The 15,161-nt window shown below is 44.6% G+C and overlaps 1 protein-coding gene and 1 long non-coding RNA gene across 5 annotated transcripts in view; one reads left to right on the top strand and one right to left on the bottom strand.

Annotated features, from left to right (window-relative positions):
• The window catches only part of LOC138566747 (homeobox protein otx5), a 74,427-nt gene extending 60,065 nt beyond the window's left edge, over positions 1-14,362 (bottom strand). Inside the window, exon 1 of one of the 4 annotated variants that reach the window (XM_069644377.1) lies at positions 14,130-14,362. The gene's annotated coding sequence lies outside the window, so the exon portion shown is untranslated. Of the gene's footprint in view, positions 1-12,725; positions 13,922-14,129 lie in introns of those variants that run through there. The other 3 variants (XM_069644380.1, XM_069644378.1, XM_069644379.1) reach the window with 3 other exon arrangements.
• Positions 45-15,161, top strand: part of LOC138566748 (uncharacterized) — a 56,217-nt gene continuing 41,100 nt past the window's right edge. Inside the window, exon 1 of the long non-coding RNA XR_011302010.1 lies at positions 45-245. This is a non-coding gene — a long non-coding RNA (uncharacterized lncRNA). The remainder of the gene's footprint in view (positions 246-15,161) is intronic.

Below are 15,161 nucleotides of genomic sequence, written 5' to 3'. Positions count from 1 at the left end.
GGAGGGTTATGTAAAGCCAGAGGAGAGAGTTGTTTGTAGCGGAAGTTGCTTAAGCATTAAGAGAATGCTGGCTTGGAAGAGCAGAAGCCTTGAACCTTAAAGCTGCCACTGGTCAGAAGTGCATGAAAAAAAGCCGGGGAAGGATTTGGTTGGGGCTGGAGCCAGGGGCCAGATTCCTGTGGAGCAACCTCAGGCTAGGTTGCAGGAGTTGGGCCTGCTTGAGGATCCTCACAAGACGTGCAGAGGTGAAGAGGTTTTAACACCCTTGGTGGTAGTGGGATGGGCACAATGTAGACTGTTACCCAGGACAACAAGCTGTTGGGCCCCATTGACATGAGGCTGTGTTGTATTTAGAGAACTTGGGGGGGGGGGGCGCTTTCCTCGTGAGATGAAAACCCCCCGATACTTTTTAATTTGACCCACCTTAAAACTGTTCAGTTAGGAACAGGGATTGCCGAAGTAGGGAATCTCCGTTTAGTTGCAGATGAACCCCCGGCCTGAAACCCCCTCCTATTTGTAAATAAACTAAGTTTAAATCTCTACCCTCGGGCCATGTGATGTGTCGATCCCCCACGGGAGAAAGGGTGTGCATTTAAAATGGAAGCACGCAATGTACCCTCTTTTCTTTCTGTAGCCATTGCACTACATGTTTGTAAGATGACCCTGTGTTATTGAACCTCCTCTGGAAACCTTTTTTCAAATACAGAGGGCAGGCATGGGACAGCCATTAACCATTCCAATGTCAATAAAATGACTACCATTAAGGTGGGTAGTATTTAACCGTAGTGTTGGCAGCCCTACCACGTCGCAAACGCGTGGCAGTAAAATATATATAGCAAGCTACTTATTTTTTAAAAAAACTTTTTGGTGAATGGCAGTTGAAAATTAAGGGCAAAAAGCGTCCATATGTTAGATTTCTTCTGAGCAGTCATGTTTTCGGTTGCATTTTAACATTTGGAACAATGGGTGCTTGTTCTCGTTGCTGCCAGTCGAGGCAGTTCCTGTCAGATAGTATTATTCACAGGATATTCAACATGACAAGAGCTCGTCAGCGCAGCGTGTGTGTCAATATTTGTTATGCGATTTCCATTAAAAAAATGCAAACTTATAACAAACATAAGAAGCACTTGATACAGCTTAACAGACCATGAAGGACGTTAAAATAGTAAGAGGAAAAACTACAAAACATTCCATTATGAATCAATTGGCTAAGAAACGTGAACATTCTTTTTTTGTGATAAATGCTAGACAAAAACGATGAAACTATTAAGGGACAACAAGTTATCTCGTGAACACATTGTTGTACTAAAAGCTCTTTGCTCCTGGCTATGCACAATGAAGGCACATATACATCACAGTTAAGTAAAACCAAGCCAGACCCTATGATATGAAATTCGATTTTGAATTTATATTTATTGAGAAAGGATTGGTGTTTCAGTCAGAATCACATTACAATGGGCCACACGCATTTCCGAGAGCTGGTGCTTTACGCACGGTTATGCATAGTACATTGTGCTCTTTTGGGGTCGGAATGTTACTGATAATGGGGGCAATACCGAAGAATTTACTAGCATTACATGCACTAGCTACACAATAGAGCGACCCCTAAACCGTTATTAGCATTAAGTACACATGGGAAGCAGCTGTGATGGATGAGGGGAGGGCCTAAGAGCTCATCAGCAACAATATATGGAGTTCAACATCAAAATACATCTAGCAGCGTCTTTCTCATGGAGGGACACAGCTCAGCATTCTACCTGTCCTCACAGGCCCGCCCCACATTGCACTTTCACCCAAAGCCCTGCGTTCACGGTAGATATCCCGGCCAAATGCTGCTGCTTTCCCTGACAAAAGGGCCCTTCGTCTGCAAGTTGCAATGCTCGCAGTTTCCGTTTTTTCTTGGTGCTGTTGTTATCCTTTTCTGCTCAGTATGTTTTTCCATCATTTTAAGGCCATTGCTTGCTCAGGTATTTGTTATTTCGTTAATGGGTGGCATTGTAGAACCATAATACATAACACGTTTGTCTACAAATGTTGGGAACGCCAATGTTGAGGTTAAACCTTTCATGAAACAGCTTATTACATACTAAATATAAAACAAAACCAACATTGTTGGAACCTCAAGTCACTCTTTTATTTTGTTAACGTATTCATCGTGTTTTGTGTTTTGTTTCCTTTTTCTGTTCTGGGTGTGTCTGTTGGATAGTTATTGTTTGGTGTGAAATGCAGTATTAAAGTGGTTGTAGGAGTGCATGCTTTTGTGAGACGGTTCTTTGTGTTTTTGTATGTTTGTAAGTTATTTAATTGTGAGCACTACGGCCATTGTTTTATTTGCTTAGTGTGCCTTTAGAATCTTTTATAAGTTAGCTGTGTACATTGGTACATTGGTATGTTGTTGGTGTATGTTGTAATGATGAACGTGCTGATTTTACTTTAAACTGCTGTTTCTGGGAGTGGGTTAAAGTTTCAACAATGTTGGTTTTATTTATGTTTGCTTTTCAAGTATAGTTTAAACCTTAATGTTGACATTCCCATTATTGACACACTTTTTTTTTTATAGGTAGTATCCTTAACTTTAAAAAAATAAAATTCTCACTTATTAGTTTATTTAAGAACGTATTGTATGATTTGTATGTGAGTTAGGTTGATTTATTTGTGTTGGGTGTGGTGGATCGTTTATTCATTTTGTATTTGTAAAGTGCACTGCAGCCCAAAAGCATCGAGGTGCTGTTGCAAGCAAGTGACTTAGTTACAGGCCAAGGGGTCGCTCTTGGGTTACATTGAGCAGAAACCTACGCAAAGAATGCAAGAAAAATAGATACCGTATGTTCCGGCGTATAAGACGCCTTTTTAACCCAGGAAAATCTTCTCAAAAGTCGGGGGTCGTCTTAGACGCCGGGTGTCGTTTTATAGGGCATGTATATCCCAAACACTATATTTTAACTGGAAAAGTTGGGGGTCGTCTTATACGCCCAGTCGTCTTATACGCTGGAACATACGGTACATGTAAAGAGTTGCAAAACTCACTATGCAAAGCAACGCATGGAGTTTACATTTCATGAGGGATACGGAAAGCCCGTAGATGGGAGGCATTCGGGAATTCTGACGCATCTTTATACAAACAAGAGCGTTTTAATGGCTTTCCTGAAGGCTATGTGAGATTCCATGCTTCTTAGGTGCGGAGGAAGGGAGTTCCATAGCGTCGCCGCGATGAAAGGGAAGCTGGAGCCTCCAGCTCTAGTCTTCAGGGTTCTGGGAATGGTGACCATGGTTGTGTATGTGGTTCTTGTCGGTCTGTCAGAGCTGGGTTTAGCAAATCTCTGTGAGAGGTATGGCAGGGCCTTGTTTTGAAGACATTTGGCCGTGATAGCGAGGGATTTGAAGGTGATGCGCTCCTTGATGGCAAACCAATGGACTAACCGTCTGGTAGAAGAGATATGTTCCCTTTTTGATACGGCGGTAGCGGCCCGGAGGGCATTGTTCTGTTTGGTCTGCAGATTCCTGATGTTTTTTGTGGAGGTACCTACGAGGAGAGCGTTGCAGTAGTGCTGCCAGGAACCAATTATCTTGTGTGTTTTGCGGTATATTTTTCACTTCATTTTGTCTCTCTGACCCTTCTGCCCCTGTATGACAGCCCAACTGTATTTTGCGTAAGTCTGACCTTGTGCGCTTAGCTAAATATTTTTCACTCTGAATTATTTTTTTTAAATGTTATGTTGTGCAATTATGGTTGCGCTATTGCATGTTCGGTGTTCTTGATCATCTGGTATGCTTCATAGAGTATTTTTATTTTTGTTGTACCTCCAGCCCTGCTACATACACATCTACGGCGGTCTTGCTGTATATAAGGTGCAGCAAATTATTTTGTGTTTTTCTCAGAATATTTTTGCTGTATATGTTTTTTTTGTTCTTACTGCCCTACTGCGTGTATCGGAATATGTGTTTGTGTGTGTGTGCAGACGCTTTTGTGCATTTTGCTTTATATTTGTTATTACATGTTTTCCCTCTGTGACTTCTGCAGGTGTGCCAGTGTATAGATTTGTTTTATCTGATTAAAATGTGAATATCTTGAGTTGCCTGAAGTTGACAGATCTGATATTTGAAATTCTTTTGGTGTCCAACGTGTCAGGATAAGGTGTGACAGAAATCTCAAAAGTCTAAATTGACAGTGTTGGGAAATGGAAATTAGAATTTTAATTTTACAACATTTGAAAATCGCAAAGCAAAACATGTTTTTTTATTTAGCAATCACCTTGGGCATGAAAACATGGATACAACTTTGCCAAATATGGCGTGATATATGTATTCCACTGAAAAAGACATTAAGCACAGTTATGGCTAACCTTCTTTAATGAAAACTTTAGATATTCCCTGAAAAAACGTTGGTTGAAGGGACCTTATGGTATAGCGCTATATATATATATGGAAATGCTGAAATTCCTTAGTTATGATTCCCAAAGCAACCACAACTTGGACACTGCCATGCTCTGCTCATAACGCACCATGACATCAAACATAACACACACGTACCCGCAGTTCAGACCGGTTCCTGCCACACTACATATACACAACCTCATGCTTAATGGGCATGTCTTTCAGGTGTGGCCAATGCACAGCGACCTCACCCCGGGCCTCACCCATAGTTGCAAGTGCGCATGGAAATTGGCCTGCCCAGTTTACACTATTGCCGGTTGATGGTTTCTGCTCTGGGCTAGTGAATTTAACCGCCAACCTCTTGAGCAGTAATTGCGCCCTTTGGCACCATATTGCGCCCATACCTTCCAACCTCTCGAGCGGGAAATGTTTTATTTGGCACCATATTGCGCCCATACCTTCCAACCTCTCGAGCAGGAAATGTTTTATTTGGCACCATATTGCGCCCATACCTTCTCGAGCGGGAAATGTTTTATTTGGCACCATATTGCGCCCATACCTTACAACCTCTCGAGCGGGAAATGTTTTATTTGGCACCATATTGCGCCCATACCTTACAACCTCTCGAGCGGGAAATGTTTTATTTGGCACCATATTGCGCCCATACCTTCCAACCTCTCGAGCGGGAAATGATTTATTTGGCACCATATTGCGCCCATACCTTACAACCTCTCGAGCGGGAAATGTTTTATTTGGCACCATATTGCGCCCATACCTTACAACCTCTCGAGCGGGAAATGTTTTATTTGGCACCATATTGCGCCCATACCTTCCAACCTCTCGAGCGGGAAATGTTTTATTTTCGCACGCTGTACCTCCCCGTCCTCTGAAATGTTCCCCCACAATTCAGAGGGGCCTGCGCATGTTATTTGGTAGGTTTCATGCATTTCCATCCACGGGGAGTCACATATAGATTTGTACCCCCGTGCACCAGCCCACTGGGGGAGCCTCACAAAACTTCTCCAAAATATTTACATTAAGGTGTATATACATTCTGAAAATTCTATGCAACTCCGTCCGCACGGGCCAAAGCTGCATACACCCCCAAACCTGCCATTTGTATGGTTACTTGTCAGTCTTAAGCCTGTTTGTGGATGGAAATAATGTGCATAGCTTAGTCCTTCGGGTCCACAGACCTGCCCCTCCAAGTCCCCAAACACTGCAATCCAAATGAGACAAAAGGCCATATTGCACCCATCTGGGTATTCCCTTAACCTTCCTAGTCAGGATATGCCCCAGGGAGCTGCTATATGCCAATTTCAAAGGTTTTTTCAGCACAGCACCTCAATCAAAGATGGTGGCCAGGCAGCTATTTATTTGCCTGGCTCCAGCCAATCACATTTCTTGGCTCTTATCAGTTCATTCCAAAGACCATCTCGAAGACACAGATATCTCTAACTTGATGTTGGTACTTTTGGGCCACTTTTTCCCAAGTAAACACATGAATGGGATGAGGCTCCAGCTTCTTGCTTGGGTTTAATTCATAGCCATCCATTTATGTGTCAAGCAGTCTATTGAATGAAACAAAAGACATCCAGCATCTCCGAAATAGCACAGTGCGATGTGACACTGGCTTCTCACCGGCAGGGCTCGGGTTCGAATCCCAGCACCGCCTAAGAGAAAATAAAGTGGCAGTGCCCTGGCTGCACATGCCCAATGAAAGCGTTGGTTACAGTCCAGAATGTGATTGATGTGAATAAAACGGTTGCCTCTTTTGTGTAAGAAAGCCTGTCCTCCAGTTACACAGCTCAGCAGCACCTTCTGTTGTGTTCTTGTGAATGGGCCTTGGTGCATTTCCCGGCCGGGCACTTAGCCAGCGGTCCTCGAGCCACATTTTGGGGTGGCTCGAGGACCGTTTTAAAAAGTGGGTCACGAGTGGGCCATGAATGACACTACACCCAATTACCCCCCAAGCGCTGGCTTGCCAGCATGCCCATTCTTAGTTATGCCTTTGCTTTGTGCTCCTTGGCCTTGGTAACCCTTGGCCTGCACAGCCTGTCTCCCTGCTCCCAATTGTTCTGAAAATGTTTGGCAAAAAAAAACGGAAGCACATGGGTCCTTCTTGATGCGTTACTTGTGCCGGGAATCATTGGGGAGTGGCTGGCTCAGCCACTCATCCCGGGCATTCAGATAGAAAAGGGGTGCGTGCTCTGTGGCAGCCCTTTGCAGGGGTACAGCCCCGACACCCAGGAAAAGCGAGAAGAATTACACACACACACACGTTTGGTGCTGTGCATTGTCTCCTGGAAGTGCCGGCCACCAGTCCAGCACTGTAAGCAAAGCACTGACACGGGGTAAACACCCTCCTACCAATCCACTGTTGCTAGCTCGCGTGTTGCCGATTTTAGGGGGAGGGGAGTGGGGCACAGGCCTCAGTGTATCAGCTGTGTTAGTAAATCAAGTTTACTTTCAACAAATATCGCTACACCATAAGTGTCAGGTTGATTTTTGTTTCAACGACGATTGTGTCCTTAGTAATGAAATGCACCTAGATATAAATCCGTTGCATCAAGGCGATAACACCGGCAATCATTTGCTGTCGTTTGATTTCAAACCGTCACTATCCGAATTCCGTTGTTATACGTGATTGTATGTTTTGTTTTAATGACAAAAGTTGGCTAAAGCTACACACACACGTACGTATTTCTGTTTCACACCAGGACTTCGTCTCTGGGACTGCCAGGGAAGACATACCAGCAGAATCCAATTGTTGGCAAACACAATGTGCAGCCTCCCTCCCTGGCAATGCTAAAACAGACCTTTTTTCCCACCCGCCACAATACAGGCCTGGGGCATTTATTTCAAGGGAATACCACCAGTGTCAAATACGACCGTACTAAAAGGCAGTATGTAACCCTTAAAATCTGCTGATTTTTACCTCTAACCGAAAGGTTGGCTGTAAAAGTGTTAAAAAATCCCCAGAAGTCTTTTAATGTTTTCACCTCTACAGGAGGGAAGCATAAGTGCTTACAATTTGTTTTAGGGTTGGTTTTTGAAGTGGGATCCAAAGAGGGTGTCTCCAAAACGTAGTATCCTGAACAGTGATAGTAGCAATACCGTGCAGGGGTGTTGCTAGGTCTGGAAAAGATCCGGGGCTATTATTGTCAGGACTGTCGGGACTCGGGGCTAGCTAGCCTTTTGGATCGTCGCCCCTGAGCTTCTATCCAGGACTACAACCAAATGAGTCAGGGCCCCCTACCAACACCTCGGACACCTTGGCTTACACTAGTGCCCTATTTTACTATGGCTGCACCGACTTCTTTTTAAAAAGAGGATTCAATGCAAACTGCACCCCCTAGTTTATCCTCCCTGACTTCACTTGCCCCCAAACATCTCTAAACTAAAATGGCCAAGTATGCCCACACCACACAGACAGCACACATATGCCACTGGTCGGGTGATTGGAATGCCAAGCCCTCTAAATCTACAGTAGCACACTAGCCAAGCCTTTTGTACATTAGATGCCCTAAAGGCCAGAGTAGTCTTCCTTAGAAAACGCAGGCCTCCTCATGCGCCCCAAGATTGAAAGGATGGTCTGTGTCTCTGTGTCCAGACGTTTTATCGATAGCAATTTCAAAATAATGTGAGTACATTTCATCTAAACAGAGCTATTTGCATAGTCAGTGGTTGCCCTGAAAACCTGTTGTGCTGGTGCTCCCAAGATCCAGAGATCAACCATGAGTTAGCCATGTAAGTAAAGGGCCTATCTCTTAGTCTCTCTGTATCTGTTGTCAGCTCATGGGACCTACCTCTTGCTGAGTGTAGGTGTTTCGTTGGTCAGTAAGAGGTACCTCTGTTGCATTTCTTCATGGTCCTGGAGGTACCCTTTCTCGCTTTCAGTGTATCTGGTTTCGTGGTCACTGAGAGTGCATGATTTTGCGGTCAGTGAAAGGTATCTCTTGCTGTCACTTAGTGTGTTTCTAGTATTGAGAGCACCTCACGTGCTTTTAGGATAAATGTTTTGTTGCGAGTGAGGGTTATCTGACGTGGTATTAAGGTATATTTTGGCACCTCCCTTGCTGTCTATGTGTATGGTTCTACAGTAAGCAAGAGGCACCTCTAATGCTGTCCGTATGTATGTTTTTGTGGTCAGGGAGATGCCCACTGTGGTTGCCAGGATAGATGTTCTGTTTCAGTGTTCAGTTAGCAGACCCTCTCTTGCTTTACTGTGTTGAGAAAATATTTGCGACCTCCAATGATGATTACCGAATTTCATTGCCTGATGAACTTCTGTGCTCGCAGCACACTGGGCGCGGAACATGGTTTCGCCAGGTGCGCGTTATCTGTCACTATTGGTGTCCTTTGATGGAGCAGGGATTGACTTAGGAAGCCTGGGAAATAACTTTTTTAAGATGTTTCTTTGGTATTAGCAGTGCCTATTCTAACATGTAAATGTTTGAGTAATTTGAGTGGTGGTGGAACGTTGTCGACTGAAAACTCGCACACAGCTCCAGTTACCTAGCGAATTTGTTATAAGGCAATGAAAGTGAGCAATAATACAACGTCCCTTCTAAATCTTAGTTTACAGCTAGGATATCTGCTAGTTAGATACGCAAAAATGAAAGTCACATTTAATATAGATATTCAAACTTCCTTAACACAGTGCATACCAACAAACTAACGGTGTGTGTGAAATGATCTCAGACACACTTCTTTACCAAAGTGCATGCTCCTTGGCACATAATATAATCTCACTGGGCACTGCTTGCAAACAACAACAGGGTGTGCCTAAAAGGGACCTGGCCTTACGATGCCGCACCGGAATGCTTTGCAGCTTGGTGAGTACGTACACTTCTTTTTTCCCATTTAAAGAACTGAGCATAGGCTACACCACAAGTGGGCCATGCACAAGACAATGATCAGAAATATACAAACGGATCTACAAAAGAATGGCCGCAGAAAAATCAAGTCCATGTTTTGTAATGGCCTATTTAAGTTCTGATTTAAACTTTATCAAAATAATGTGGCAGGACTTGAAGTGAGTGGTCCATGAAAGGGAACTTTTAAAACTGATGTCAGAAAAGGTAGAGGAAATGCCACCAAGTACTGAACCTGAAGGCTCCCACACTTCTTCACACAAGGATACTGAATGTTGAATCCTTTGCTGATAAATACATACATGCTGAAATATTGTCATGTTTGTGTATCATTTGTTTACGCATGTTATTGTTATCTATTATTAGGAATTAGATTACAATCTAAATACTGTTTGTTTTGCAATATATAAAATATTAGTAAATACTAAAGGGTTGAAACCCATTCCCAATACGCGGGGAGTGTTATGCACCTATTATCTGTGCATATGTCTCTAGGGTCAGTGAGAGTGCTCCCTCGCTCTGAGTTTGTGTTTCTGCTCAGAAGGAAGCACTTCTCTTGCCGTCGGTGCATGTGTGTATATGGAAAGTGATCAGTGCCTCCACACCTCTTGGTCTAGTTGTTTTGATGTTCAGTCTGGTGTCTCTCTATGTTTACCTGTTTCTGTGGGCAGCAAGTGGCACTCACTATCCATGTACATGTTTATATTCAGTGAATAATAGACTTATGACAGTCTGCTTGTGTCCATTGAGAGGCACATACATCTCTTGCTGTCAATGCATTTATTGATGTGGTCAGTGAGACGAACCCCCTCCTTTTGTCAGTGTATATATTTATGATGTGGTCAGCGAGCGGGCCCTTTAATACAATCAGTGCATAGGTTTCTGTGGTGGGAAGGAGGCCCCTTTCATGCTTTCAGTCGATAGGTCTATGCGGTCATTGTATGTTTCTGTGGCAGAAGGCACCTACCTTTCTTGCTGTCAACGTATACGTTTCTGTGGTCAGTGCAGGCATCCATCTGCTATCCATAGATACCTTTCTGTACCATTGAGTGACCCTGGTATTTCAATCAGTGTATATGTTTCCGTGGTGATTGGGAGGTACCAATGTTCTATCATTCTATATATTTCTGTGGTCAGAGGAGGCTCCTTTATTGCTTTGTTTATGGGGTCATGTCATCTGAAGTGATAATTACCTGAAGGAGATCACCGATGCTATGTGCTGTTGGGTCCCCTCCATGCAATTGTGTATCATTTGCAAGTAGGAGTGCCTAACCAAGTGTAAAAACAGGTGAACTAGCCATCTCCGTGGTGGGCAGCATGTACAATGGATTCATTTGGAATACGTCTGCTTTTCGCAGTGGCAAGAAATTGGCAGATTCAGTGGGAATCCATTGGTTTTACAACAGCACAAACATGTCATGCTAGTGTTAAACCATGTGGCTTTTGAAGGGGGAGGAGAAACGCGCGGCAGAAACATGTATTCCTTTCTTTCCACCTACCTACTCTGCCTCTAAATGGTGTCAAAGGAGTCCATGAACTGGCTATGCTTTGTTTTTATCACCATGCCTTACATTTACACTCTGGGGCGTATAACATTATCAATGAGGGGCTCATTTACAAAAATGTTTTTTTCAATGGGACTTTCCCGTGTAAAAATATTTTTGTAAATCGGTCCATATGTTTCTGTGGTCATTGGGAGGCATCACACTGACGAGAGGCTCCTATAAGAAAACATATACACATCACACTGATGGCTGAGTGGTGCCTCTTGCTGAACTCGTGAACTTTGCACCAGGCTGTGGCACACATTCAGTTGAGAAAAAATGCTACCAAAAATAACATTCACCAAAACGGCTTATTTCCAAAATACCATGCAATGGTTGGCCCTTTCTAATCCACAAGATACAAAGGCTCTTTCGTGAGCCCCAGAGCCTTAAACTATTATTTGAGTGGTTAAAGCACGCCACTCATTTTACAAAATTACATGAGATTTTCAGATTTCACACTCCAAATCCTTTATGGTGAATGGATGTTAATAATACTCAACAATATCTATTGTCTTGACCTCAAAAGGATAAAAGGCTAAGGGCCTGATTTACAAAAATGTTGGCTTTCCCATGGTAAAACATGTTTGTAAATCAGGCCCTTAGTCCAGCCGGTCCGAACGCTCAACTCGCTGAGCTATTCCTTTTCTCTGTTCCCCATTCCGCAAGGAGTGTGAAACCCTCATAGGAGCACTGCAGTCATATAACGAGTTCTCTAAAGCAAAATACACATAAACAACGGAAAGCCTGCACTGCACATCCCATGTCAGTACTATGGCTCCACGGGGCCTTACATCTGAAGTAGCTTCTTCTTGAGTAAAGTGTGCACAGCGTTGTACAGTACGAGGTTCAAACAACGAAGGAACGCATTAAGCAGACGTCCTTGACAGTATCAAGGACACATTACCACGCCTATTGGGGTGATACGTTCGCTGATTTGTTTGTCAATTGTTTTTGTTTTTCTTTCGGTTTTTGATATAATACTAACCGTAAAAAAAAAGTCAAATACCATTCACTTATATAACAAATGAACGTGTGTACAATGCATTCGTTATCAGCATAGAAACAATGCACACGGAAATGGCAAAACACGAAAATGGTTCTATGCGAAAACATACGCGTAACATTCTTTAAATAACGAACTATGGAAGCAAACAGGAAATACACGGAAGATAGAAACAATTCGAAGAGCGGGTCGTTCCAGGAAGTCACAGAAGCCCCAGAAAGGAGTCAGGCCGCTGGCCCTCTTCGTTTTTTGGACCTCCGGATAGTCTTAAAATATTTGTCAGATAACTCGAGGGAAGTTTTCCCCCCAAAAAATAAGGTTGTGTTTGTTTTATTTGCTTTAATAGTGCTTTGCACCAAAGCGCGTTACAAAGATTGATCTGGTAGCAAAATACAGGAACGGAACAGCACAAAGAAAAAGACCAGCACAATAGCAAGAAAATGATATGATGAACTTTAACACAATGAATAATGAAGGTCTGCAATAATAGGACGATTGCTGGACAAAAGTAGACCTCTTCACCGCATAAATTAAGTTGAACAATAATAGGGGTGGAAGGCCAAGACGCGAAAATGTAAAGGCACGGAAATACAAAAGAATTATTGCAGCACACATGAGCTCAAGTGGTAGGTAGGCTATGTATTCAAAACGGAGCACAGTTTTCTTTCCAGTGCAGCCAGAAGTCCGTGTCCCAAAAATATGTAGTGAAACCGTGTCCCCTCCTCGATTGGCCTTAGTGATCCAGTAAGAAACTTGGCGTTCTGCCCCCCCCTCCCCCACCCCCCAATCTGTGTTTTACAACTACTATCAAAACTGAAAGTAACCCAGTGAAAGGCAATGCACCGATCTCCGTTACTGCCAGAGTTGCTTTATGTAGGAGACAAACGCAAGACCACAGAGCCCGTCACGCACACACAGATGTACCTGCAGCAGTTGTTAACGAGGCTTTATTGCCGAAGACAAACCAGAGCAGACTACTTCCCCTGGGTAGTAAGTCTTCCAGCGCCAGGAACCCTGCGGATGTAGTGTTGTGGGGTGGCTCCGGCGTGGGCTGTATGTCTCAAGCAGGCAATTGAAAATACACTGAAGCAAAGCTGTTTCCGCACGATGCTCAGCGAGCTATGACGCTAGTGCATTACATGCACACAACAGATTTCAATCCGGCCCACCTCGAAGTAAAAGCACCCACCATACAGGAACGATCATCTGGGTGAACAAGTAACGTCATGATGGCCGACTTCTAAGAAAAGTAGCACAATGTCTTGCATTTTAGTTTCCGCCATTTTAGTGAGGACATGGTCCACCGACAAACAATAGTACTGAGTGGTGAGTGCCTGCTAACCGGAATTCTCAGGTGGTACCATGTCACCAATGAGGTGTGAACACAGCCCTGGTATTTCTTTGCATTCTGGTGCTTGAAGTTTTGCCTTCCCCTAAAAAATCCAATTAAAAAAAATACCAGCATATAAAGAGAAAAAGCCGGGTCTTGCGCGAGGTGCAACACGTTGACACCTTTGCCACCAGGTTCTCTTTTAAACGCAATCTCCAACCCGCTCTGCCATTCACTGCCCCCTCCCCCCCGTTCACCAGACGTAAACATGCAGCATATATAAATCCCTTTAACAAACATCTTCCCCTTCTCCAGCCATGGAACCCTTTGTGCAAAAGGAAAGTGAGAATATCCAGTGCTGCATGACATGTAAACTCGGTCTAAAATTCCCCAAAATAAATACAGAATGGAAGCGTTCCCCGACAGTAGTAGAAGGCGTGAAAGGGGGACCCCCCCCCCCTTCTCCGGCGACGATGCTGTCCGACTGAAATGGTCCCCTCGGCTAACAGCAACTATACTCCAAACGCACGTTGCCCAAAGCCCCCATGGGCCTGGCGCGCACTAGACTGAACCTCCATATTTCAAAAGAAATCATGTTTCAAAGGAAAAGTAAGCGGGAAAAGGCGTTCGTTCCATTTGCCGCAGGCGCGCAGAGACCTTACAGTGCTCGGCTGTAAGGGTTCACGGGGCGCGTTCTTTCCAGCTGGGGTGCTCCCCCATTCCAAGTACGTATGCATGCATGTCCTTTTAGTCCCGTCCCTGGTGTGTGGCCCTGGGTCCTCCCCTGGCGAGAAAATATTTGTAGCAAGAAAATCCCCATTCATCCCCTCTCCAAAATCCTATACCGCGTTAATTAAGCTAGATAAAACCGGGGAATTACAAATGTAAGGCCTTTACATCATTAGCAATAATTTTATCAGGAGCGCTAAACCCCACCCCGCTAAATCTGGATCAGTACTCGCAAATAATCATATCCCCCGATTCTCAGGGCAACTTACCTTCGCGCTGAGGCTGCGCGGGGCTCCGGGATGAGAGCAGAGGCGCGGAGACGGCTGGAGTAGTGCTGGAGAGGGAGGGATGGAGACGCAGGCGAAAGGGACAGGGGACATTAAAAAAGAAACGCCAAGAACAGGGTGAGGCAACCTAAATGTGTACGATTTTAAACAAGGGAGGCAGTGATGTCATCCGTCAGTGTCTATATTTCACTGGTTAATCCGTGGCGTGTGGCGGGGCCTGGGAGGAGATGCACCCCCACCCCCTCCTACCCCCACCACCAGTTCCTCAGTGCCCGTGCAGGCCGGACGAGGTGACTTTGGGCAATATGGTCCACGCTCCTGGCACCAGGTCACTAATCCGCGGCTGAAATGTCTGCTGCGATTATTTCCTATCCCCCATGCAAAGTGCTGACACCTCATGTCAGGGCCCAGGGTGCGCCCAGCCAGCTGTCCCTGCTAGAGAGGCCCAGCCTGCCCTTGCCCTCCACCTGCGACTGTACACAATGGCTTTAACAAGAGGAAAAGGCCTTCTGGAGCCGGCTCTTCTTCAGCCTGCGCCTCTCTTGAATAGCAGGGCTTCTGCGCAACCCATGACTGGTTTTGGGCACCCCAGAGAGTGCGCACGAGATCAGTGTTTGGTCTCAGAATCAGCAGGTGAAATAGGACTTATGCACTATGTCAGCCTTGGGTCACTTAAAAGGCATCCTCCTACTGTGGATTCTTTCTTTTCGAGGTGTTGCCACTGCAGGTTGTTGGAAGGACTCTGGGTCTGTAACACACTTTAGAGGTGACTCTGTTGCCAAATTTCAATCCCAACACTTCAAAAGTTTCTAAGCAAAGAGGTGAAAACCAACATGCGCTAACCCAACAGTTGAGTGCTTTGGAAGTGGTCTTCTTTGAGCTACAGGATAATCTCCTGCAAGAAGGCTTTACAGGCCTTCTGATATTTGATCACAAGAGAGTTATTGGGGGTAGTCTTCTCTGAGCAATACCATATCCGCATATAGAGGAGGCATTGCTGGGCAGTCTCCTTCG

Source organism: Ambystoma mexicanum, chromosome 2p, assembly GCF_040938575.1.
Source record: "Ambystoma mexicanum isolate Mex_15411 chromosome 2p, UKY_AmexF1_1, whole genome shotgun sequence".
In the NCBI taxonomy this organism is placed as follows: Eukaryota; Metazoa; Chordata; class Amphibia; order Caudata; family Ambystomatidae; genus Ambystoma; species Ambystoma mexicanum.
The sequence above is the reverse complement of the archived record's forward strand: the minus strand, read 5'-3'. Positions and strand labels throughout refer to the sequence as shown.